Source organism: Halichoerus grypus, chromosome 12 (genome assembly GCF_964656455.1).
Source record: "Halichoerus grypus chromosome 12, mHalGry1.hap1.1, whole genome shotgun sequence".
In the NCBI taxonomy this organism is placed as follows: Eukaryota; Metazoa; Chordata; class Mammalia; order Carnivora; family Phocidae; genus Halichoerus; species Halichoerus grypus.
In genome coordinates this window covers 92747551-92774260 of record NC_135723.1, presented here as the reverse complement: position 1 = coordinate 92774260, position 26710 = coordinate 92747551, and the positions used below count along the sequence as shown (strand labels likewise).

Below are 26710 nucleotides of genomic sequence, written 5' to 3'. Positions count from 1 at the left end.
AATAAAATTAGAGTTGAAAACTTTGGGTTCTGAGGACTTCCCATTAAACATAGCAGATTGAACATGTGCATAAGCCTCCTCCCCAAACCCCACTAAACTGTGAGTAAAGAGAGTTAAAAAAAAAAAAAAAGCATATACCTGTAAGAGAGATAAGAGCAGAGAGGGAAAGGAAAAAAATCCTAGCTGAAGCCTATTGATGCTCAAGAGAAATAAACTTACTTTGGCTGTATCTCCCTACTGTGTAGTATGTATCTAATAGTAAATTGTTACACATTGTTACATTGGCCGGTGTTCACTGAAATACTCATCATGTTTGTGCTGAGTGTGTGTGCATGTTGATACAATTTTATATAAATTTATGCTCTGAAAAGAATACATCTTAGAGTATGTTGGTAGAAAGAAGGGGCAGGGGATTTAAATACATCCGTGTGAGTTCATAATATTTTTAGTATTTATGATATTTATAGTATCTAGTATTATAAATATAAAAATAGTGTTTAGTGTTTATGGTAGTTAGTATTTATATTTCCTAAAATATATTTAGTGTTTTAGTGTTTATATATATTTATAATATATTTAGTATTTCATATTAGTAGTGTTTTTAATAGAATAGTGTAGTATAGTATTAACATTTATGGTATTTTTCAACCCTACTGTTGTGTTAGGATCACCTTCGAATGCTTATTAAAAATGGGAATTCTTGGGGCGCCTGGGTGGCTCAGTAGGTTAAGCATCCAATTCTTGACTTCAGTTCAGGTTATGATCTCAGGGTCCTGGGATCGAGCCCCAAGTTGGGTTCCATGCTCAACAGGGAGTCTGCTTAAGAGTCTCTCTCTCCCTCTCCTTCTGCCCCTTCTCTCTCTCTCTCCCTCTCTAAAAAAAAAAAAAAAAAAAAAAAAAGAGGGAATGCTTGTTAAAAATACATATTCCTGGGCTCTGCCCCAGATATATGAAACAATAGGGTTGTGGATGGCAGAATTGCCAGCAATCTGTTTTTCTTCCAACTTTTTATTTTAAAAATTTTCAAACATATAGAAAAGTTGAAAGAATACAATGCTCACCCCTATATCTTCCACCCAGATTTCACAATGATCACATTCACTGCATTAATTATTTTTCCTTTCTCTCTCTCTAGCAATAATTTTTTTTTCCTGAAAGAGCTGAAAGTAAATTTCAGACATGCTGACATTTCAGCCTTGTTGTGGGTTGAATTATGTTCCCCCAAAAGACAGGCTCAAGTCCTAAACCCTGGTGCCAGTGAAGGTGACCTATTTATAAGTAGCGCCTTTGCAGGTGTAATCAAGTTAAGATGAGAGCGTCCTGGAGTAGGATGGGCCCCTCCAAAGCTGGTGTCCTTATAAAGAGAAGAGATTTAAAGTCACAGAGAGACACAGAGAAGAGGACATGTGACTGTGGAGGCAGAGATAGGGGTTAATCCTGTCCTAAGCCAAGAAACAGCTAGGATTGCCAGCAACCGCCAAAAGCTAGGAAGAAGCAAGGCAGGGTCTTCCCCAAGAACCTTCAGACAAAGCACAGCCCTGCCATTATCACATATACAAAAACTAACAATTTTATAATTTTGTAATATCCAATCCATAATCAAAAGGATCCAATTGTCTTCCAAAGATCTTTTGTAGATTTTCTTTTCCTTTTTTTTTTTTTTTGGCCAGAATCCAATCATGGTATCTTTCTTATATTCATTTGATTGTTATGTCTTTTTAACTTCTTTTATTCTAAAGTAGTGTCATTTAAAAAAAAAATGACATTAACTTTTTGAAGTGTTAAGGAAAAAATTATTCTCAAACGATGGGAAAGACTTTATTCAAGATTATTGTAACAAGGGAGGGAGATCAGGCTCAACTCTGAAACAAGGACAGGTGGGGATTTCTAGTCAATGGGCAGGACGAGGGGGTCAGTGGATGGACAAGTACTAAGGGCAGATGTCATGGGGATAAGTAAAAGCTTAGAGCTTAGACATCAAAGCTGGGCGATGAGGACCTTGATCAGAAGTCAAGGGGGACCAGATGTCCACGGTGGGCGATGATTTAGCAAGATTCTTTGCTAAGACTAGCTGGGCAGGCCCAGGACAGAGTGGGGACCAAGGTCAAGGCCTAATCAAAAGATGTTCAGAGGAGCTGGACAAAAGTTTGGCTGAGGAGAGAGACTTTGTCACAGTGAAACACACGTGAGGTGATATATTCTTGATTCCTCCTGGTATAACTTAACTTGTTCTCGTGTGTCCATCTTTCCTGTACACTGGAATATAGTCATGAGGCTTGGTTAGATTCATGTTAGTTACGTTGGCAGGAATAATTCACAGGTGAGATTGTGTTTTTCACATTCTGTTACATCAGAAGGCGCATAATTGTTGCACCATTGGTCATGCTCAGTTTGATTGCTCAGTTAAGATGGTGACCCCCAGATCTCCCTATTGTGAAGGGAAATTTTCCCCTTTGGGAACACATAAGTCATCTGAGGCGATGTGAACATCTTTTATCCAGTGGCTCCGTTGATAATCTTTGTGTAAATCACTTATTTTATTGGGGGCTGCAAAATAGTGATTTCCGATTCTATTATTCCTTCCATTTTTATTAGCTCTTTCCCTTCCTTTCCCTCTTGTATGGAATATCACTATGGACACATGGATTTTGTTTTATTCGTTGTGTTACCAATTGTAGTCATTATTCATCCTGATGCTCAAACTGTCCCAAATTTGGCCAGTAAGAATCCCTTCTGTATCTCCTATGTTTTTGAACACTTCCTAGTCTTTTGGCACAATCTGATGCCCCAGTTTCACTTTCTTGGCCCCAGACAGAGAATCAGACATTTCTCCAAGGGACAGAAAACATTGTCATCCTTCTCGATTACCCTGAAGTAAGGTGTCGTTTCCTTACCCGTTTAAAATAAGCTTCGCAGTAGCTAATGGTTCTTAGGTGCTGTGTGCCCAGCCCCAAGGGTTTTCCGTGCCTCGCCTCATTTAATCCATGGGCCAATTCTTTATGGTAAATACTTTTACTTATCCCCATTTTACAGATGAGCAAACTGGGGTGTGGAGAAGTAAACTGCACAGGGCCACTCAGCGAGCAAGTAGGGGAGTTACAATTGGAACTTAGATCATTCTGACCCCAAAATCAAGCTTGGAACCACCATACCATATTGCCAATTTTGCTACCGAAACCAAAACCAAAACCAAACCCTACTTAAAAAGAACGGAACTTCATGATATCTACAATTAAAAACAAAAACAAAAACCATGCTTGAAGATGACAGTCATGAGGCAAAATTTAAAGAAGGAAATCCTGGAGAAATCTGGTACCTTTCTCATGTATTCTAAATTGCCAGTAATCACAGTTTAGGATAATCCAGGTCAGGCCTGGAATGTGATGAGAAAGCTTTCTTATAACTCCACTAGAAGCCTTATCATGGAATGAAATGGAGCAGGGACTTTGGACCAAGTTAGTGTTAAAAGCCTTTCAAGCTTTTCTCACACCTACCAGCGGTTTTCTCTGCTTCTGGGGTGGTCCATTCAGAGCTTAGGCCTGCCAGGTTAATGGAGTGGGGTGGGGGGGCGAGGGGAGGGAGGGAGGGAGAGCTGCTAGGATTATGTAATGTGTCCTGCTTCTCCTGTCCCAGGGTGCTGGGAAGCGAGAGGGGGAACTGCCTGGAGGAAGGGGCCCCTTTTTCTAAACTGCACAAAGGTGCCTTATTGGCCAGCAGGGGCCGTATCTGAGTGAAGTTCTTCCTGTACGAAACTGACTGTTCTGGGTTCAAGGGTAAGTGACCCTCTGTTATCTCTTCATGAGAGAACACTTCCTCCTCCCCACAGGAATTTCCAGTTGTTGTTATTAGCCTAGGTGTAACCTGAAATTTAAATGTAATTACATTTCTCTTAGAGCTAAGAGCTAAGGTTGGCCCTAGCAACCTGCCAATTTCCTGCTTTCCTTCTCAGGAGAGTCTTCGGCCTTTTATTCCTCTTGCCCTTTGCCGCTCTGACCTTAGCGTCCCGTTGACCTGGGGTGGTGCTTAGTGGGGAGCCTTCACCCAGGACACCAAGTCTCCAGCCTGTCCCTGCCCCTCCCCAGCCCCGAGAGTCTTTGCGTGGGACAGCAACAGGCACCTGTGTGCTCCGGGGGTGGTGAGGGGTAACAGGGAGTGATAGGTGGGGGCCCGTTAAGATAAGGAGAAAGAATAAACAGAAGCAGATGTGCCTTCAGCCCGGGTCCCCAGCCCACTGAAAAACAAACGGATGGCAGCTGGTCTCCGGGGCCGGACCTGGCCTCCTTGGAGCCAGGAGCTGGGTTGGGCTCCTCAGTCCTCATCTCTCCACCCGACCTTGTTTTCCTCCCCTGGAGACAGGCCAGGAGCTCTTTCCCTCCACACGATACGAACCACATATATTCACATTCTATCTATTATCAATGCCAATGACTCCTCTCCATTTTATTTTATTTTTTAATATTTATTTATTTTAGAGAGAGAGCGCACATGTGTGAGCATGGGGAGGAAGGGCAGAGGGAGAGAAAGTTTTTTTTTTTTTTAAGATTTTATTTATTTATTTGACAGAGAGAGACACAACGAGAGAGGGAACACAAGCATGGGGAGTGGGAGAGGGAGAGGGAGAAGGAGAAGCAGGCTTCCCACGGAGCAGGGAGCCCGACATGGGGCTCGATCCCAGGACCCTGGGATCATGACCTGAGCCAAAGGCAGACGCTTAACGACTGAGCCACCCAGGTGTCCCGACTCCTCTCCATTTTAAAAGATGTGCACAGACAGTCATTCTCCTGTGAACCACAGAGGTGGAGACTGCGCGCCCACATGTCCCCTTCTAGGCTGAGATTAAAAAGCCAGGAGGTGACTTTAATCCCCTGGAGTGATGGTCCCCTAAAGTTATGGGGTCCCCTCCATAGGATGGACCCTCTGGCTCTAAAAATCCTCTGGCTCCCTGGGCAATTTTGGACTCTCCACCCCCAATCCAGAGGGGATCAAAGCAATAGACAGTCTGGACATTAAGGGTGTGCAGGGCTGGGGCTGCAGCTGGTGGTTCTTTGGGATGCTCCTGCAGCACATCATTCTACAGCGATGTTTCCCGTTCAAAAGGGACCTGGACTGACTTAAAATTTTTAGTTGTTGTTTTTTTAAGATTTTATTTATTTATTTGACAGAGAGAGAGAGAGCACAAGCAGGGGAGTGGCAGGCAGAGGGAGAGGGAGAAGCAGACTCCCCGCTGAGCAGGGAGCCCGACGCGGGGCTCGATCCCAGGACCCCGGGATCATGACCTGAGCTGAAGGCAGATGCTTAATGACTGAGCCACTCAGGTGCCCCCAAATTTTTAGTTTTAAATATTACCTAAATATGTGCAAATTTAAACCTGGGTATATACTCTGTGTGCTTGTAAGTAGTCTATAATCCTAAAATTGAAGGAGGAAGGAAAGGAGGAGCCAGGATCTCACCCACCCACTCCCAGCTTCAGGGCTGTGTGTCTCCAGGAGAGGTTTTCTTCTCCCAGACGGACCCGCCGTGACCCACTGTGGTTCTTGCTTCCGCTGGGCGATCCCCGGGCTCAGGTAACACTGCCCCCGCCCTTCTGTCTGTCCAGCCTAGGGGTGTCGGTGGCCTCCTGCTGTTGCTCATCTCTGGTTTGCCTCACCCTCTCTACTTGGATTCTGGATGCTTCCATCCTGGCAAGCTTGGGGTGGGAGGCAGCATTTCGTAGAGGTAGGGAGTGCAGGGGTCTTAGGCGGGATGTGCCAAAAGCCAATTCTAAGAGGGAGATTTGCATGCAGAGAGTTTATTGGGGGAGCGTGCCCCCCAGCAGCAGCTCTAAGAGTGAGGGGAGCAGGACTGGGCAGAGGGAGATGTGGACATGCAACAGTTGCAACAGAAGCTCAGACGCCAGGATGGCCCTTCAGAATTGTCCCAAACTGGAGCAAGGGACTAGAGTTTTGCACCCCTCCCCCTCCCCAGCATGGCTGAGTTGGACTGGGGTTGCCCCAGGAGGGGGCCAGTGTGGGATGGGGTGGCTGCCTTCAGGCAGGGCTGCTCCTGGGGAGGGACTGGCTGTGAGGGGTCATCAGCCCTGAAGGGGAGCCTGGGCAGGGGCCATAGCATCCGCTTCAGGTTCAAAGCCCACTTCTGCAACTTACTAGTTATGTGACCTTGACCTACTTCCTTATCCTTGAGCATGCGTTTCGGGGTCCTGAGCGGTGAAAAGGGAAATTGTGAGGACTGAATGAGACCGTGTTCCCTGTTCCGTAGGGGAGAGAAAGTCTCCGCCCCTCTCCTCTGCTGGCTTCCCTCCAGGTGGCTGCTGTAATCTGTGTGGTCAGGATCCAGGACACTGTTTCCGCCACGTTTATGAGGGGTGGGGCTCTTGTGCAATAAAGGGTCGTGTGCCCAGGTGTGGCCTTTTCTCCCACTTCCTGCTCCCAGGGGCTGGGTAGACCTTGCTCTCCTCACGGGGGATGGGATGAAGAAGCTGAACCAGGTCCTCTTGCAGGCTGGCCTCCTTGCCCTCCCTCTTCTTCCCCCCAGGAGCACTGGCTGGTTGGGACTGTGCAGGGCACAGGGGAGTGAGGGCTCTGGATCCTGGTGTCCTGAGCTTGGTCCCGTCATTGAGCTCAGAGCCCTGTCCTGAGGTGGTGCATCAGGCTCTGTGCTGTAGAACAGCACCCCAAATTTCTTCAGGGTCCCCATGGTACCTATGGAGACTTGATGTGAATTAGAAAAGGTCCTTCCTCTGGGCAGACACAGCCTCAGGAGTGCTCAGTGAGCAAACAGATAGTGCCTTTGTGCAAACTAGAAAAAGGCACCCAGTCTTCCCTGTGCACTTGAGGTGCAGTGCACAACCTGCCCAACCCTATGGGGCAACCTTGAATGAAGGCTCCACTTGATGCCACAGGCTCCTCGGCCTGTCTCTGCCTCGCCCATTTTCTCAGTACATGCCAGATCTAAGGTGTAGCCCAGGGTTTTGCACATTCTGTGTGCTTTATGTGTGTATTAGAGACTATCAAGCTATATGCCACAGAGCCAATCTTCCCACACATCCAACCTCTCTCTCTGCGTTAGAGCCTTAGATGCTGCTTTCTGTGATGGCACTCATGGATTCACTGGGTCCTGGAACTGCCAAGGGAGCAGAGAGATTACCAGTCATTGCTTAGTGACAGGGGCACCAAGTCTGTTCCATTAGGGACAGAGCCCCAGTCACAGAAGCATCCCAGCCCCACGAGTCTGTCCTACCAGTCTCCCCTGCTCTGCTCAGAGCGCATGCCTAGTAACTTGGTTGCCCCCGGACATGGACAACAGCATCCTGTCTGTAAGACATGGAGGGCTGGTGTGGGTAGAGCCGAAGTCAGGAGCCAGATGACTTTAGGCTGGATTTAGCCCGGTTTGTTCAATCCAGAACCGAGTGCTGACTCTCAGGACTTTTCTTGAAAACATGCACATGGTCCCAATGGGCTTGCCTTCCTTCATGACAACACCCGACTGGAGCTGAGCAGTGTCTCCCTCAGCAGAACTGTAGGAGTGGCCTTAACCCCAGTTTCATGGGGAAATGATATACTCCAGAGTCAGTCAGCCTGAGTTTGAATCCTGGATCCCTTACTAGCTGTGGGACCTTGAAAAAGTTATTTCTTTGTGCCTCAGTTTTCCCATCTGTCAAATAGGATGAGGAAATAATAGTACCCATATTACAGGGTCGTTATGAGGATTAAATGAATAAGTACTTATAACCGCACACAGTACATGATATATGTTAGCTGTTGTAATGACAACAGGTGAGTTTCCACTGAGTAGACATTTATGTGAAGTTTCCACAAACATCATTCCACTGTCTCAGTGACCTCCAGATTCCCAGCAATAGATTGTAGCTGGCCTACAGAAACCCAAGTTGGGAAAGTCACTCTTTTTTTTTTTTTTTTTTAAGATTTTATTTATTTATTTGACAGAGAGAGACACAGCGAGAGAGGGGACACAAGCAGGAGGATGGGAGAGGGAGAAGCAGGCCTCCCGCCGAGCAGGGAGCCCAATGCGGGGCTCGATCCCAGGACCCTGGGATCATGACCTGAGCCGAAGGCAGACGCTTAACGACTGAGCCACCCAGGCGCCCCGGGAAAGTCACTCTTTGATCCGTGAGGCCCCCTACCCCTGAGCAAGGCGATCTTCCAGACTGCCCAGGCCGTGGGGTAGAGGGCAGCCTTGCCTCCTGGTCTTGTCCTGCTTAGAACTCTGTCCCTGCCGGGGAGATGAAGGGAAGCCATGTGAACAGCAAGTTACGCCCCCTGTTGGCCGCTTCTAAGAGCCCATCCTGATATCCCAAGGCATTTCCTCCTTCCTCTTGGAAGTCCTTAAAATCTGTCAACAGCTGCCTTCCACAGCGTTACTGGGCATTTTTATTTCCTGCCTGACTCCTACTTGGGGTAATGAGTTCCATGAGGTTACCACCCACCGAGTGAAGTCAGATTTTCTTCTATTCTTCCTACACGCAATTCTCTCAAGCTTTAAGTAGAGCACCCTGGTCTGGTCAGGATTTGGTGAATGAGTTCATGACCACCCTAACCATAACATTCATGATCCAACAGATGCTACTCCTTCGTAGCCTTTGTCTTCCCAGATGGAAGAACCCTCAACATATCACTCTGTGTTTTTATGGTAGTTTCCCTATGTCCTTGACAACTTTGGCTGGCCCCTTTTCCAGTTTCCCACGGTCTTTCTTGAGGTGTAGTAAGCACACAAGACAGAAATCCCTCCCCAACCACACACTGACCCTGTACCACATGCTGTTACACTTGGTTGCAGTTCCAAGTACCGAATGAGAATTTCACTTCAATACATGCAAATGGCAGTCATTTTGTGGAAAACTGGAACAAGAGGGTGTTGGGAGTTGGTGAAAGAACAGAGAATCAAAGCAGCAAGCAGAGCACACGCATAGGATTTTGCCATAGAGGGGTGGGAATAATATCAGAAGATGAGATCTTAGAACTCTTGACTCAGAACTCCACCCCAGAGCCGCTGTACACGATCCAGTGCTCACCCCCCCACCACGGTCCTGGGGGCTGGGCTGCACCAGCCAGAGGGGTCACCTTTTCCTGGTTTGCATAAAGACATCTCATGGACCAGCAGCAGTCCTGCCCAGTAGGGGACAGCTGGGTCCTCTAGACGGGGAGGGCAGAAAAAGCCAGGCCAGAGTGAGGCACTGGGTCCTGCTACTCTGCCATAAAGGTTTGTTTTTTTTCTGCTTTGTTTTGTTTTGTTGTTGTTGTTTTAGAATTAGAGGGAGTTCTTTTTTTTTTTTAAAGATTTTATTTCTTTATTTGAGAGAGAGAGAGAGAGAGGAGCAGGAGGGAGGGGCAGAGAAAGAAGCAGATTCCCCACTGAGCAGGGAGCCCGACACGGGGCTCGATCTCAGGACCCTGGGGTCATGACCCAAGCCGAAGGCAGACGCTTAACCAACTGAGCCACCCAAGCGCCCCTGCCATAAAGTTTTTATCGTCATTCATCCAGTGAGTATTTATTGAGATCTCTGGGCGCAGCACCATTTTAAGTGTTGAGAAGACAGTGGTGAATAAGACACACGGTTCCTGCTCTCACGGAGCTTACACTGTAGTCAGGGGAAACAAATTAATAAGGTCAATTTGGACATCCCAAGCATCACAGTGGTCTAGATCAGGGTTGGCAAACCGTGGCCCTTGGGTCAAATCTGGCCCTTGGCCTATTTTAGTAAGGCCCATGAGCTAAGAATGATTTATGTATTTTAAAGGATTATAAAACAAACAAACCCTTAGGAGGCTCACAAACACTAATTATCTACTATTTTTCTTGACAGAAAAAGTTTGCCAAGCACTGGTCTAGATAGTGACTCAAGGTGGTAGGGTGGTCATCAGCTGCCTCCCCAGCACCCATTCGAATCGCTCAAATACATGGTAGCCTTGAGATTTGGGTGGCATGGGGCTTTCATGGCCTAAGCCTAATTAGGGTCTTATGAGCAGTGACTGGTTCAGGGTTACACCAGTGAGTGTGTGGGATTCTCCTGGGCTAAGGGATTGGTTAGGTGAAGTTCAGGACTTTCCTTTGAGTGTTGGAGGACATGAAACTCTCTCCTTCTGGATGAGGTGGGATATGGATGTGAAGCTAGGATTCGTTGAAGCCATTTTGCTAACATATAGGAGGTCAGCATGAGGATTAAGGTGACCTATTGAGGGGAGCCCCAAGAGAATCATAGTAAAAAGGATCCAGGGCCCTGACTATACCCTGGCTGGAGTCTGATTTGCTTCTGGACTTCATAGTTTCACAGCCAATAAATTCCCTTCAATGTTTAAGCCAATTTGGGTTTCTTGTTGTTGTTGTTTTTTTTTTTTTTAAAGATTTTTATTTATTTGAGAGAGAGAGAATGAGAGAGAGCGAGCACATGAGAGGGGGGAGGGTCAGAGGGAGAAGCAGGCTCCCTGCCGAGCAGGGAGCCCGATGCGGGACTCGATCCAGGGACTCCAGGATCATGACCTGAGCCGAAGGCAGTCGATTAACCAACTGAGCCACCCAGGCGCCCATGGGTTTCTTGTTTCTTTTGACCAGAAACATCCTAACCGATATAGATGGTCAGGGAAGAAGGAGGTGATGTTTGAGCTGAGACATGAATGGGAGCAAAGAAGATCTGGAAGAAAAACCTTCCAAGCAGAGGAAAATGCAAATACCCCAAGATGGGTATGGGCGAGCACATCTGAAAAGCGGCAAGGTCAATGAGCCATGGGGAGAATGGTGTCCGGTGAGGGAGAGGAGTAGGCCAGGTCTTGGGTGGCCACGGAGAGGAGCTTAGCTTTTGTTCTAAATGCAACAGGAAGCCATTGTTAGTTTGTTTTTTAAATTTTTTATTTTATTTTTTTTAAGATTTTATTTATTTATTTGTCATAGAGAGAGAGAGAGCACAAGCAGGGGGAGCGGGAGAGGGAGAAGCAGGCTCCTTGCTGAGCAGGGAGCCTGATGTGGGACTCGATCCCAGGACCTTGGGATCATGACCTGAGCTGAAGGCAGATGCTTAACCAACTGAGCCACCCAGGCGTTCCTGTTTTTTAAATTTTTTAAAACTGATTTTTATTTATATACAGCAGTGCAGTACCCAAGGCTTAAGGGCACAGTTAGATGAATTTCAGCACGTACACACATACATGTGTATCTCCATCACCCAGATCAAGAATGCTTTTAGCCCCCACAGGCCATATATGCAATTTAAAGTTTTCTAGGAGCCACAGTAAAAACACGTAAAAAGAAACAGGTGAAATGAATTTTAATTATGTATTTAACTCAGGGGATCCAAAATATTCTTTTAACACATAATCAATGCTAAAGGTGTCCATTAGCTGTTACTTTTCCAAAGTCTTTGAAATCCAGTGTGCAGTTTACATGGACGGCAATTTCAGTTTGGACTAGCCCCATTTCCGTGCTCAGCATCCACACGTGGCTAGCGGTTACTAGAGGAACAGTGTGCATCTAGAGAGTAAGGAAATGAAGCAAACACGGCCCATTGATCAGAAGTCACGCAAATATAAGCCACTGACCTTATCTCTATTTAGAGTACTGACTCTTTAATTTCATTTTAGTGAAAATAAGTCCCCAACCATTCTCAGTTCCCTAGCCCTATATTCCTCTAAGGTCGTACACTCAACACAGAATTTTCCTACCGTGAGCAGTTTTAGTTCCCTTTTGGACTCTCCTATGAATGGAGTTGTCATTCTGCCCATTCGTATGCAATTCGAACATCTCAATGACAGGCTCCTCGCTTGACCAATAATCCACCAATTCAGATGAAAGTCGTTCCAAACCTGGCCGATCACCTAAATCACTTCAGGGTGTTTAAAACAAAACAAATAGGGGCGCCCGGGTGGCTCAGTGGGTTAAGAGTCTGCCTTCGGCTCAGGTCATGATCCCAGGGTCCTGGGATGGAGCCCCATATCAGGCTCCTTGCTCAGCGGGGAGCCTGCTTCTCCCTCTGCCTGCAGCTCCCCCTGCTTGTGCTCTGGCTCACTCTCTCTCGCCCACGCTCTCCCTCTCTAGCAAATAAATAAATAAAATAAAACAAAACAAATAGCACACATCCAGGACCTCCTGAATCCCAACCCAGAGACGTGTTCAGTGATGTGCATTTTTAAAAAGCTTGACTATGAAGGCCATTCAGCCTTGGGGACCACTGAGGATTACCCACTTTGCTGAACACGCCAGAGTCTTCATCTGGGACCGTGGCAGAGACGCAGTGAGTGCTGAAGTGACCGTCCTCTAGGAGCAAAACTCATTTTAACACTGTTGTCATGGCCATGGGAGGGGGGCGTGTCTTTGTTTCCTCAGGGGTGGGACCGTGGCCGTGGCCGAGGTGGAGGCTTCAGAGGGCCCCTTGGGTGTAGACCATTTTGTGCAGGCAGAGCCCGGGACAAGAAAATACCTCTCCAGTGGGCAACCAATACGAGAGAAGACAGAGGGCCACAGATCTTGAGTTGACCTAACGATAGGTATGGCTAAGGAAGAAAGCCACAGGTGGTGACGCATCTTCACCCCTTTTCCCCCCCAATCTGTTCTTACCTCCAGCACTGGCTTTCCTAGCAGTGAGCCCGTCACATCTCTTCTTCACACACGGGTATATAACAGCAGAGCCAACCGGTGTTTGAAGGGGACAGTTTGAAAGAGCGATGACTAAGAAAAAAAATTAACCTCATCCTTCTGGATTTCATTTTAATTGCTGGGTGTGCCCTGGGCACCAGAAATCATAAAGCAGGCCTGGTTTCCTTCCTTGGATGCATTTAAAGAGCCCTGGGTTTGCAGTCAGGACCCCTGAGCTCTAGTCCCACCGTTATCGCTGGCAGCTGCATCTCTTTGGGTATATGGCTGAACACGTCTGAGTGTCACTTCCTCCACTGGTTACGTATGAGTAATATAGGTTAGAGTGATTACCGATAAATCACTCATGTGAAAGCCGTCTGGAAACTGTAAAGCACGACACAAATGCAAGGTGCTAAACTTTATCGCGGGGAAAATGACTGAGGGCATAGGACAGTGGGAGGAACCCTTCACCAGCTTCTACCATGGTCAGGTCAGCGAGCACGTTTCTTCCCCTCTGACCTCCTCCCTTTCTTCTTCAATCCCTCGCCCTTTATAATGGCGTTTGTATGTCTTTACAAGCAGCAGGGGCTCTGATCCTAAAGAATGAGTACTTGAACACGTTCCTGGGATTTTGGCCCCTGATACACACCTGTCCTGGGCTTCTGGAAAGGCAACCCCCAAGGGAAGCCTCTTGGCCAGGTGTCCATAAATGTTTCCAGCGGCAAGTCCTCCGCAGGCCGGGAGGTTTCCATTGGCTCGGGGGTCCCCTGCGTCTATCTTTCATTGGCTGGCTGCAGCTGGGACGAGGAGCGACAGGCCCTGTGCGGTTCACAGCCGAGAATCACTGAGGGCTGCGGACGCCTGTGCTGCCTCCTGTCCCCAAGTAGCCCGTGGGAGCTCCCTCCTCCTCCTCCTCCCCCCTCCCCCTCCCTCCTCCTCCCCCTCCACCAGTCCATCCCAGGCTGCTCTTCCAGTCCTGCCCAGTCCTGGGCCGGGCACCTACAACCTCCGCTCAAATCGCCTCCTTTGGGGAACCTTCCGGGGCTAAGCCCAGCCGTCACCAGTCCCTTAATGGACACATTTCTGGTTCCCTGAACAGAGAGGGGGCATCAGTCCCCGAGCCACGGACAGGAGCAGTGCCTTTGTCACTTTCTCAAGCCCCGCCAGCTGCGGTAAAATGCTCAGGCTCCTTCTTAACTGTTCTCCCCCCGAAATTTACAGGTCGGAGGATGCAGTAAACCTCCTGGCTCCTTCCCGAAGAACGCTGGGACTTAAATGCGCTGGGCCCCAGCCAAACAACCGAATAAAGTGGAAAATTTTTTCATCACTTACAGAAACTATTTTCACCCGTTAGAAACAGCATCTACAGCTCCTCGGAGCAAGCTTGTTTTAGCACCGCCGAGCAAGAGAACACGGGTGCAGTCAGGGGCGCTTTCTGGAGGCCGCTCCACCCCCCCTCCCACTTCCCATCGGGCTGTCATTGTTCCCGCGCCGCTGGGGGCGGCGAACCCCGCAGCCCCCGCCCTCCGGACCAGCCGCAGGCGCGGCGGCGCGGGGCGTCCCTGGGCGAGCCGGGCCCGGGAGCTCGGCGGGGGCGCGGGGGCGCGGGCGGGGCCGGCGCTGCCAATCCCCGCGCGGCGCACGTGCGGCACGTCCCCGCATCCGGGCCCCCGCCCCGAGCCGGCTCGGCTGGGGGTGCGGGGGGGTGGGTCCGGAGACAACCGGGGGTGCGCCCGCCGAGCGGGGGGGGTTAGAGATGGGACCGCGGGGGGGGGTCGGGAATGTGCTCAGGGGTCTGGGAGGGGCGAGTGGGCCGGGGGTGAGTAGGGTGTTGAGAGGCTGTGAACGCGCGGGGGGGGGGGGGTAAGGGGGATGCTTGAGGGTCTTGTGGGGGCGCGGGCGCGCAGTGGGGAGGAGGAGTCCGAGCGCGCCGAGGGAGTACCCCGGGGCCCACGAGAGGGTCAGCCGACGCTTGGCCATTTCCCTAACCGATTAGGGGAGCGCCACGAAATTCCCCAAGCCGTCTCATCCTGTCTCTGTTCCTCTCTGTCACTAAAAAGTGGGCCACACACGGGTGGGGACCGGTCTGTCCGCTGCCAGCTTAGCCGAGGGCCCACGGCAGGAGGGCGCGGGTCCGGGGAGGGGGATTTCACATGCTGGGCTCAGAGCACCTGTGCAGGAGAAAGCAGATCATTTTAGGCACCTTCTTCACACCTCCTTCCTCCCCCCCCCCCCATCCCTGCCATCTCCGCCCAAAAATAGTGTTTTATTTCTGGTTGTGATTTTGAAACCTAGCCATCCCATGCGTCAGGCAGCCGGTGGAAGCACAGGCATCAGAGCGTCCGAGTGGACTTGACGGTGTGCAGAAGGCAAGAGAGGGGCCACCGCCCGCAGGGGCCGAGACTTCGCGGACGGTCCACTCTGAGACGGAGCCTGCCGGCGGCCCGTTAATGTGCTGCTGCAGGAGGAAGGCATCGGGCCAACATTCTCTATACAGAGCGGCCCCTTCGTTCCCCGCTGTGCTGTTTGGACCCCGGGCGGGAAGTGCCGAGTCCCAGCGTGGAAGCCGATGGGATGTCTTGGAGGTCGCTGTACCTCGCGGGGAGGCCCCGGAGCGGTACTCTTGTTTACCCTCCTTGGGAGGCCCTAGCAACTTCCGGAAGAGGACTCCCTTTGAAGTGTGGGCAGCATTTCGGTTCCTCCGACTACTCCTTGTCTCCTTTGATGTGGAATGACGCTAGCAGAGACTGGCTCCCGGGACCAAGAGATCAAACGCCACTCCCAAGTTCACCTCCAGCAGGACGGACATCTTGAAGGGCAGACTGAAATACTCTAGAATCTTAAATTTTCCCATTTCCTGCTGTGTTTTAAAAAATTAATATAGTACCTATTTTTCAAATGTATCATTCAAATCTCAATGCCTCTGAAATGACAGTGGAAAACCTTGGGGTCACCTGCTCTATCTACATGATTTCATCTAATCCTCACAACCACTGTCCCTGGCTGGTATTATCCCCCACTTTATAGATGGGGAATTGAAGGCCTGGGGTCATACAGCTCTCCCACTGAGAGCCTTCCTTCCTTTTTTTTTTTTAAAGATTTTATTTATTTGAGAGAGCAAGAGAGAGTGAGCAGGGGAAAGAGCAGAGGGAGAGGGACAAGCAGACAGCACTGAGCATGGAGCCCGACATGGGGCTCGATCCCCTGACCCACGAGTTCACGACCTGAGCCAAAACCAAGAGTCAGTCGCTCAACCAACTGAGCCACCCAGGTGACCCGGGAGCCTTTCTTCTTGAGCACCTCCTCCACCAAAAGTTAATTGCGTGAGTAAAATGAATCAAATCCCACGAAGCACAACAGTGCGGGGCACACAGTAACCGCACAGTGAAAAGTTACTGATTTTTTTGGATCGCTGTTATCATTACAAATAATAAGTATAAAAGTTCTGTCTATCATGATAGCAAGTTCGGCAGTGATTGTAGGCACTAGACCTTGATGCATTCTTTCAGAAATGTTCAGGGTTTTGTTTTTCCTTGGTTAGAGCTATCTCTAAATGGTACTGGGAGTTCGACTCTGGAGCAAGTTGCTCCAAGACAAACTGTACTGTAGTTTTCCCACAGAGATTTGCTCCCAGACCTGATCCGTCCTTCCTTCCCAACTGGAGACCGTTAGCAAAAACATGCTGTTCAGACCTCAGCTGGGTGCTTTGATGCCTATGAGTTTAGAATGGAGTGGAATGTGTGTGTGTGTGTGTGTATTTTAATGACATGGATAAGGTAACTTGGCTTTGTCCTAAAATTTCACAAAGCAAATCAACATTATTCACCAAATTGTTTACTTTTTTAAAGTCTTTTTTGTTTTTTTACAAAAAAGTGTTTTAAAAATGCTTTGGAAGTGGAGAGATCCTCCTGAAGGCCCCTCTAAGTTGAGAGAATGGCTAGGAATCATCTGAGTGAGGCGGTGCGGTGGATGCTGACCTGGACGGATGTGCCCTGGGAGACCCGGCAGGACAGGCGAGCTGCCCCGTTTCTTGGCTTTTTGGAGGACAGGACGGGGAGGAGGCAGGAGCCAGAGAAACACTGATAACCGAGGCACTGGGAAGCCCCGATGAGGCCTCTCCTTAATCAGAGGCTGGTGGGAGGCGGAGCCCAGCCAGGCTTTTGCTTTTAACACGAAAAGATGGAGGAAGGTATAAAAGAGTAACACATGGTTGAAAAATAATAACAAATGGTATTTCTTGAATACCTATCATGCTGCAGGCACTGTTCTGGGGGCTTCACCTGCTTCTCATCATTTCGCCCTACAAGGTAGGTTACATGTTGTTATTCCCAGTTTCCAGCCAAGGAAGCAGCCAAAGGAAGGTTAAGTGGCCCAGCGTCACCCAGTTGCTAAGTGGCCCAGCCAGGGCTCGTGCTCATGGCCGTGTCACTCAGACACGTGGGGATGGAAGTGTTTTGCTCTTTTTTGCTGAGATTCAGTTTACAAGTTCTTGTCCTGGGGGATGTTCGGGACTTCCCGGTCTGAATCCATCTGAGGAGAAACCTTTGAAAAGTAGTTCGCTGAATCAAAGGGAAGGGGCAATGGCTCAGGGTCGACTGGCCGAGCAGGGATCGGTGAGAGGAATCAGGACAGATGACACGATGGGACAATGCCGTGACTGGATCGCTGTTGGGGGAACAAGAGTGCCGTTTCGTGGTGTGTGTTCGGAGAAGGACAAAGAGAGATGGGCCCTTGCTGAGTCGGACGGGAGCAGAGGAAGGCAAGCATGGGAATCGAGGTATCATAGGAAGGTGCCCATGGTAAGAGGTGGGACCTGCAGGGTGGCCACTTTGTTTCAACATATCACAGTAACACGTCACACCTGACTTCCAAGCAGCAGCAGAGAGGAAAGGGAGAAGGGCCTATACCTTCTTTTAAAGAGACTTTCCTGGAAGAACCATACTATACTTTTTGCTTGCAATTCACTGGCTAGAACTTAATGGCTGGATCCAGCTGAAGGGAGGTGGGAAAATTAGTCCATCAACAGGGTGTAATGCTACTCTGAATAAACTTGGGGTTCTGTTACCAAGGGGGAGAAACAGCGTTGCTGTTGGGCTGGGCGGGCATCTAGCAGTCTCTATCAGAGAAAGCTGGATTTCACAGCTGTGAAATAAACGGGTTATTGGGATTTGTAATGCACTTAACTCTGGTGACCGGCCCTAGGCAGATCACTTTACTTCTCTGGGCTTCAGTGTCTTCACTAAAAAAGGAAAAAAGCTAGACTTTCTGACCAAAAGCCGTGGCTGTTAAACGGTGTTCCACGAAGTCCTGGGGTTTCTTGGAGGTGCCTCAGAGGTGAACAGGAGCACCTAGAACTGCGACCGCTTGGCTAGTCTCCCGCTCTGTTGCTGGAGCCCCTGGGGGCCCACGCCAAGACCTGCTCTTCTTTTATCCACTTTCTCAGCAGTTCTTTCTTTTTTTTTTTTAAGATTTTATTTATTTATTTGACAGAGACACAGCGAGAGAGGGAATACAAGCAGGGAGAGTGGGAGAGGGAGAAGCAGGCTTCCTGCAGAGCAGGGAGTCCAATGCGGGGCTCGATCCCAGAACCCCAGGATCATGACCTGAGCCGAAGGCAGACACTTAACGACTGAGCCACCCAGGCGTCCCGCTTTCTCAGCAGTTCTAAAGCTCCATGGCCTAGGGGAGAAATTTCAGGAGCAATGGTGAAAAGTTTCTGGGTTTTGAGAGAAGCAACTCGAACAGGTTATGTGGGCTCAGGTTTCTGTGGTTCTAGAGATAGAAGCACCCATTTCTGTAATTCGGAAAACCCAGGGAGGTGTCAGCCAAAAAGCTTGGTAATACTATTGATTTTGTAGGTAATCGGACATAATTTTCTTAACTCGGGGGCATTAGAATATATTTCCCAAGGGCTGGAGTGAGGAAACAATGAACTTTGGGATAAGGTCCAGGCTTGTCTTCCTCCTCTGCTATTTGCTGCTTGTTCTTCAATCTCTCTGAGCCTCAACGTGCTCATCTATAAAATGGGGGGTAATAATGCCTACTTGGGGGCTGCTGTGAGAATTAAATGTAACCAAGTATATGAAGGTTGGCCATGAGGAAGCCTTAGTCTAGTGTCACCTGTTGAGCAGAGGGTCCCACACCACCAAACAGAAAAGGTAGAGTAGAATGGCTTGGTCTTAGTGACTCAGCCAGTTGGTTCTCAAGGCTCAAGATAAAAATGATGATGCTGAACTCTGGAGCATCACCCTGATGGTTTTTGGACTGAGCCCCTATCCTGTAGGGGTTTGACATTCTTTCCAATGAGCAATGCCCTAGAACCAACCAAATCTCACTGCTGTTGTTTACTTTCTCCCCTAAATCTTCAGTCTTTCCCTCCTTACTGGCTTTCCCCCTCACTGGAAGTCTTTCTCATCTTGAGACAAAATTCTGTTTCTAGGCAGACGACTCTCGCTAGCAATGTCCTCCTCCTTTTCACAGCCATAAACCTTGAATGAGTTGTACATAGGCTGCCTTTCCTTTCTCCCCACCTGTGCTCTGCTGGCTCTCTGTGAGTGGGTTTTTGCCAAAGCTCTATGCTGAATCTGCTCTTGCCAAGGTCATGGACATCCCCAATAACCGGTTTCAGTTCTGTGGCCTGAATGTCCCTAGTTCCTTTGACTGCCCGAGGTCACTCTTTAATTAACGAAGATTCAGCATGTGGGTGTAACATGTATAAGTGGGGCATGATCCCCAATATTCCTGAAGGCATATGGTTTGCATATGTTTTTAAACTCTTGCAGTTTTCTCTCTGAAGTATTCCCGTCCTGTTCCTGTGGCTGTCTCAAGCCTCACTCTCTGATTCGAGTCATTCCCAGATATGAACACACCCCTTGTCTTCATGTCCAAGGACACCACTCGGCCAGCAGCACTGGGTGGAAGAGGCTATTATTAAATCCTGGGAATGATGGCATGGAGAGCGTGGAGAACACCAGGTGTGAACCCACGTTCCTGATGTCTGCTGGCCAGTGGCCCAGTGGAACCTCTTTCCAGCAGCCTCTCTTCTTGGCCGGTCTCCTGCTCTGTTGCTGGGGCCTTCTTGCTCCCTACAGAGAATTTCCTCCCACATTCATTGTTTCCCATAATGCCAAGGTCCATCCCAAGGTTGCACCTTTGGGGTCACCGGGGCACCGGGAGCCCATGAAATAACACTTACCCAGCTCTACACAGGGTAACTTCAGTTCCCTTTGGATTCAGCTCTCCTTCTCAGGTGAGGGTGGTGAGAGGGGTTACTGGGGGGTGAGCCGTGGGCCCACGAGACACCTTCCAAACCAAAATGCAGGCTACCCCTTGGTCTCCACCTTCAGCCACAGGGAACACTGGCAGAAACTCTGAAGCCATCTTCTCTTTCATGGAGCCAGTGGTGTCAAAGAATATTCTAGGCTTCCCTCCCTACCAGTAGCACCCGCGGATGGAGAATGGAGAGCTTTTCTAAAGCAAAACTTGCAGGGTTGAGGTTTGTTTGCCTTGTCTCCCCCTTACATTTATGTGGCCTTTCCGCAGCATTGACCCCTCGGACCACAAACATCCCCTTGACACTCTCCTCCCTGGGCTGTTAGCACCTCATGGTCCACTCTTTCTCCTTTGCATCCATCCGTACCTTCTTTCTGTCTCCTCCTTGGGCGCCGTTTCTGCCTTCTTTTCTTTTCTTTTCTTTTTTTAGATTTTATTTATTTATTTGAGACAGAGAGAATGAGAGAGAGAGAGCACGTGAGAGGGGGGAGGGTCAGAGGGAGAAGCAGACACCCCGCTGAGCAGGGAGTCCGATGCAGGACTCGATCCAGGGACTCCAGGATCATGACCTGAGCCGAAGGCAGTCGCTTAACCAACTGAGCCACCCAGGCGCCCTCTGCCTTCTTTTCTTAACTTTTCTTTTAAAATAATTTCAGACCGGGGAGCCTGTCTGGCTCAGTCAGTAGAGTATGTGACTTTTGATCTCAAGGTTGTGAGTTTGAGCCCCCACATTGGGTGTAGAGATTACTTACAAATAAAATCTTTAAAAAAATATAATTTCAGACTTACAGAGATCTGTTGCACAGCAGTGTAAATATACTTAACGCTACTGAACTGTACCCTTAAAAATGGTTAAGATGGCAAGTTTAATGTTATATACGTGAGAAGCACAATTTTTTTTTAAAAAGATTTTATTTATTTCACAGAGAGATAGAGAGCACAAGTAGGCAGAGAGGCAGGCAGAGGGAGAGAGAGAGAAGCAGGCTTCCTGCTGAGCAGGGAGCCCGATGCGGGGCTCAATCCCAGGACCCTGAGATCATAACCTGAGCCGAAGGCAGACGCTTAAAGACTGAGCCACCCAGGCGCCCCTAGAAGCACAATTTTAAAAAAGAATGCTGTTTGAAGGGATAGTTACATTGCAAAGGGGAGACAAGGGGTAGAGATGGAAGTTGAAGTTCTTAGAGAAACAAGTCAGTGTTCAACTCCGTTTAAAAAGTATTTAGCGCTTGGGGCGCCTGGGTGGCTCAGTCGTTAGGCATCTGCCTTCGGCTCAGGTCGTGATCCCAGGGTCCTGGGATCGAGTCCCACATCGGGCTCCCTGCTCCGCAGGAAGCCTGCTTCTTCCTCTCCCACTCCCCCTGCTTGTGTTCCTGCTCTCACTGTGTCTCTCTCTGTCAAATAAATAAATAAAATCTTAAAAAAAAAGTATTTAGCGCTTAATACAACCTCAAATTAGTTTCAGATTTACAGAAAAGTTGAAAAGAATGCCACAATGAATTCCAGTCCACTTGTATGCAGCTTCCGCAAAGGTTAACATTTTATCACATTTGCTTTATCATTATCCATCTATCCATCCGTATTACCTTTTTTCCTGAACCATAGAGAGTGAATTGCCGACCTGATTCTCCTTTACCCCTAGATACTTCTATTGGTTTTTCTTTAAAAGGGCATTTTCTCACACCATAACAATGGTCAGACTCAGGAAAACACTGACACAGTGCTATTGTCTAATCTGTGAACTTTATTTCAAATGTTGCTAATTGTCCCAAAGTAACATTAGTAGTAAATTTTTTAAAAGACTTTTTTCTTCTGGTCTGGGATTTAATCCAGGATTATACATTGAATTCTTTAGTTTTTGTTCGTTCCTTAGTATCCTTTAATCCAGAACAGTTTCTCAACCTTTCTTTCTTTTCTTTAAGAAAAAAATTTTTAAGTAATCTCTGCACCCAACGTGGGGCTTGAACACTCACGACCCCAAGATCAAGAGTCACACGCTCTTTCAACTAAGTCAGCCAGGCGCCCCTCTTTCTTTGTCTTTCATAATCTTGGCATCTTTGAAGAGCACGGGGTAGTTATTTTGTAGAATGTCCTTCAGTAAGGGTTTGTCTGATGTTCCCAGATGATTAGACTCAGATTCTGCACTTGGGGCAGGAATATTACAGAAGTGATGTTGTGTCCTTCTCCATGCATCATATTCGGAGGCATGTGATGGCTGTTTGTCCCATTCCTGGCAATGGTAATGTTGATCATTTGGTTAAAGTGGTGTCTGCCAGGTTTCTCTGTTGTAAAGTTACTTTTTTTCCATCACAATTGCTAAGTATCCCGTATGGGAGATACTTTGGACTATGTGGATTTCTGTCTGTCTCTAAATGCTGATCTTTCTTTGGCTCCATCATCAGTCTCTGCTCTTCCCATTCAGTCGTGCTCCTGGCTTCTGTTCCTCCTCTCTTGCTGCTATGTCGCAGACGTCTGTCTCTGGCCAAGACAGCTCCTGAAGACACAGCTCCCTCACAGGATGTGCCTCAGCTCTGCTCTTCCTGCTGCCCGTTCCCCTGGCCCCTTCCTCCTCTGTCCCCTGATGACAGTCCGTGACATCACCGTGCTCCCAGGCTCCTGGGCATCATTCTAGACTCCTCCCTTGCCCTCACACTTGGTGTACAATCGTAAGTCCCATTGATCTTAGGCTCCCAGTACATTTTACTACTTCTTTGGTTCAGGCCATTATCATCACAGGCTTGGAATCCTGCCACAGTCACCTCTTCCTGCCCAGAACCTCGCCTTCCCTCTAATTTATTCTCCATGATGATGGTGGAGCGAGCTTCCCAAAGTGCGGATCTGAGCATGAAGAATAGAGTGGGTGAGGTGGGTGCTACTTAGAATCTCTCAGTGCCTCCTCATCGCCCTCAGGATACCAGCCAACTCCTTCTGGATGGTCAGGTCCTGCCTACCTCTCCAACTGCCCCAGTCACGTTGACGATTTTTCATTTCCCAGTTGAGTGGCTCTCTCTCCTTGAGGTTTCACACCTGAGATCTGGAGCGCCACCTCCCACTTGGACTCACTGGCCATTCAGCTTAGACTCACTTTGGGAGACATTCCCTGCACCCCGGGGCAGGAGTTATGCCCTTCCCAGGTGCTCCCTGTTACCTTGAACTTGCCCCAACCCTACTGTGACACTGTTTACATGGTTGAAATGAATTAGATCTACTTTGATGCTTCTTACTGTGCTATGACGAGCTCCAGAAACCATATAAAATAAAGTTTATAGGTTAAGCAATAGCACTGTATCAGTGTTTTTCTGAGTCTGACCATTGTTATGGTGTACGAAAATGCCCTTTTAAAGAAAAACCAATAGAATATCTAGGGGTAAAGGAGAATTATGTCTAGAAACCATGTCTTGCCCATTCCTTATTTGGAACCTGAGCTAACACATTATCTGGCTCTAAACACATGCTTTCTGAACACTTGTGAATGGATAAGTGGGTGACTGGGGCGGGGGGCAGGGTGAATGAAGGCAGGACTCTGACCCAGCTACAGGGTTTTGTTGATCCAGGGAAAGTCACCAAGATTCTGGTGACTCAGAGACTTGGGTTCTAGGGGCAGGGTGGCCAGCTCTTGGAGTCCAGCTCTCACAGGCCTAGGACATCCTGGAGGAACACCAGGAACAAGATGAAATATTTCAGAGTACAAAAAGACTTAATTAACGCAGGACATTCATCCGAGGTCCAAGGTGCCCGTGACCCAGAAGGACTGGGTTTCCAAGTTGCAAATGACTCCAGAGGAACAGGTTTCCAAGGCCTGGGTGACTCAGATAGGGTTGGGCTTCAGAGGGCCTATCATGAAGGGGAAGTGGTAGGTAAGGAAGCAATCAGCAAGGGCTCTGCCCAGGTGGTCAACCACGTGGCTGAAACCCTCCATTGACTTGGCAGCCAGTTCAGCCTACAGTTTCCTAGGGAACCAAGGGCCGATGCGGTGCCGCTCGGCATGGAGCCAGGGACACTCGATGAGGGACAGATGGCTGGACTCCGGGCGTCGTCAGTGTTGCAGGGTGGGTGGCTGAGGGTCCTGGGGGTGGGGCTCAGCACGAGGGCTGGGACAGTCTGAAGAGGGCTGGAAACTCACATGAAGCACACAGGGGAGGGGGGCTGGGGAACAGATGAGACAAGAGATGTACGTCAGCATTGGCAGTTAGGGAAGCATGGCCCCAGAGCCCGGTGAGCAAGTTGGAGCCAGGGGCCATTGGTTCTAAAAGTCAAGAGAGGGAGCTAAATAGAGACCAGGAGTGACCACATGGTTGGAATCTGGGTCAAAAATATTTGCCTTGAGACGCCTGGGTGGCTCAGTTGGTTGGGCATCTGCCTTCGGCTCAGGTCATGATCCCAGTGTCCTGGGATCGAGCCCCGCATTGGGGTCCTTGCTCCACGGGGAGCCCGCTTCTCCCTCTCCCTCGGCCTATCGCTCCCCCTGCTTGTGCTCTCTGTCAAATAAATAAAAATAAAAAATCTTTAAAAAAATATTATTTGCCTCATAAGAGCAGGAATCTGGTCATGACCTGGAACAGGAGAGTCACACAGGTCAGACTGAGAGCCGGAATCGGGAGGGCAACTTGAAGGTCAAGGTGATGGTGATTCTTTCAGCCCTGGAGGAGAGAGAATTCTAAGGAGAGAACTGGCCATACATTGTTTAGTTTATTTACTAGGATTAATGCCTCCAGGGAGTGCTAGTGGTAAAAAATCATAAGGAAGAAACAGGTAAACAGTGACGGTACTAGACATCTTTGCCACGGGCTGGCTCGCCTGCACCTTGGACACCTAACCCAGGTGCAGGCGGTGAGGCGGCTTGTCTGGTAAGCGGACCCAGGGCAGTGAGGGGCTTCAGTGGGAAGCTGAGGGGCCAGGAGCAAGCTTCTACCTGACTTGACCCGAGAAGGCAGGAAATGACTAACACTGAACCTAATCACCAGATATTTTCTGTCTTGATTTTACTCAGTAGATCTGTCGATTAAAGGCATTCAGAGCATGCGTGCCGGCAGGCTGAATTTGGCTGAGTTACGTAAGAGGGAGGAGAACCCGTTTGTTGAGATGGGTGCAAAATGCTCCATCTGTTGGATTTTTTTCCCTGATGGCAGCAAGACCTGGGATGTGGGCACATCTGGGCAGTGATCTGAGGAGCTGACAGACGAGTGGCAAGGCCTGGACTGCTTACAGTCAGGAACGTGAGCTGGAAGTGAACCCCGACCACCAGCAACAAGGGACTCTGGACTCGGAGGCGAGCTCGGGGCAGGATGCCTCTGACACACATGGGAGGGGCTGGTTCGGGGCTTAAGGGTGGGGGGCAGGGAGACAAGTTAGAGGACGAGCAGACCAGGTACTAAGGAGGAGGCAGGCATGAGAAGGGAGAAGACACGTCCCCGTCTGCTGCCATCCCAGAGCCTGCCCATGGCTCCTCATTTTCTGTAGCAGCGTCAGTGACTCCTCTGCTTGGGTCCCCAGGCTGTCGGCACCAGCACCATCACCGCTGTGATCATCGGTATCCAAGTACCACTTCCTGAGCACTTATCTCAAAACACAGCGGGGCAGGAACGGAGGCTCAAAGAGGCTAAAGGACTTGCCAGAGGTCACTGTCACTGGGTCATTAGTAGTAAGTGGCAGAGCCGGATTTTGAATTAAGGTCTGATGGATTTCAAACTCTGTATGGTAGCTTAGAGGTTAGGAGCACAAGCTGGGGCAACGGACTTCCTAGTCGTGCGGCCACGACTTCGTTGTCGCATTTGTAAAACGGGGATGATGGCGGCAATAGAACCACCTCGTCAGGTCCTACTGGGGAGCAAGGGAAGAGCTATAAACTATAAGTACTTGAGGAGTAGGGTTGCCCGAGGTAGCCCATAAAAATACAGGCTGCTCAATCCAATTTGAATTTCAGATAAACAGTGGATGGTATTTTAGAACAAAAAGTCTTGCAATATTGGGGACATGCTTATACTAAAAATGATTGTTTATCTGAAATTCAAGTTGAACGAGGCACCCTGTGTTTTAGCTGGCTACGCTGTTGAGGAGGCTCCTAGGCTGGCCTTGACCCATCAGCTGGCTTGTTTGGCGGGACCCTCTGGTCCCGTGGGACTTGCTTCCTCCCTGGCCTCCCTGCCTCCCTGCTTCTGCTCCTGCACTTACAGGGGGGCCCCCACGCCTTTTCCTCTCCTTTTCTCCTGGCTTCCTGGGCCTGTCCTTCCTTCAAGCTTCCTCCTTGGGGTCTTCTGCAGCCTTCGGGGCACGCTCCTTCCCGACAGATCCCGCTTAGATCCCCATCACAGCCTCTATCACTGCCCGTGGCTCCTCGTTTCCTGTGGCAGCGTCAGTGACTCCTCTGCATGAGTTATACAAGGCTGGGGCCGTGTGTCGCTCTGGCAGGTGGGTGACCCCGCTCTCTCTAGCTAGGCTCATGCACCCATCAGAGAGGGCTCTGTCTTCTGGGAGCGCGTACAGGTTTCCGTAAATCCTGGCTACGTGAGCAGCTGCAGGAACCAAGCAGATTTTGCAGGGAGCCACTTCTGTTTTCCTAGCATGGCTGAGGTGGTGCTGTCAGACTAAACCAGAAAGTCTCGGCCTCTCTAGAAACCCCAGTCAGCCCCCCTTCCTCCCCAGCCCACAGCCCGTTTCACTTCTCCTTCCCACAGAGGGGAGAGGCTTGGGCCGAAGGTTGTTTTTTCTCTGCCAAGGAAGTAGCACCCAGCGCGCCTCCCTTCAACTGCAATAAGGAAAACCACAACGAGCCCCGAGACCTTTAGAACGCAGCGACAGTCAGGGTGCCAACAAAGACACCCTTCCACATTTGTCATGCCTCAGCTCAGGTGGCATCAGGTGT

General features: G+C 49.3%; 2 long non-coding RNA genes across 3 annotated transcripts; one reads left to right on the top strand and one right to left on the bottom strand.

Annotated features, from left to right (window-relative positions):
* Positions 1-11256: 11256 nt before the first annotated feature.
* On the bottom strand, positions 11257-14070 carry LOC118547723 (uncharacterized). Of its 2 annotated transcripts, XR_004923243.2 has the most exons (4): positions 13912-14067; positions 13229-13398; positions 11670-12672; positions 11257-11478 (listed from the first exon to the last, which is right to left on the bottom strand). It is a non-coding gene; the product is annotated as an uncharacterized LOC118547723 (long non-coding RNA). The 2 variants fall into 2 exon arrangements; XR_004923242.2 differs by having other exon boundaries at positions 11670-13398; positions 13912-14070.
* A 385-nt stretch (positions 14071-14455) lies between these two features.
* On the top strand, positions 14456-15482 carry LOC118547724 (uncharacterized). The gene is made up of 2 exons (XR_004923244.2): positions 14456-14638; positions 14875-15482. It is a non-coding gene; the product is annotated as an uncharacterized LOC118547724 (long non-coding RNA).
* The last annotated feature ends 11228 nt before the right edge of the window (positions 15483-26710 follow it).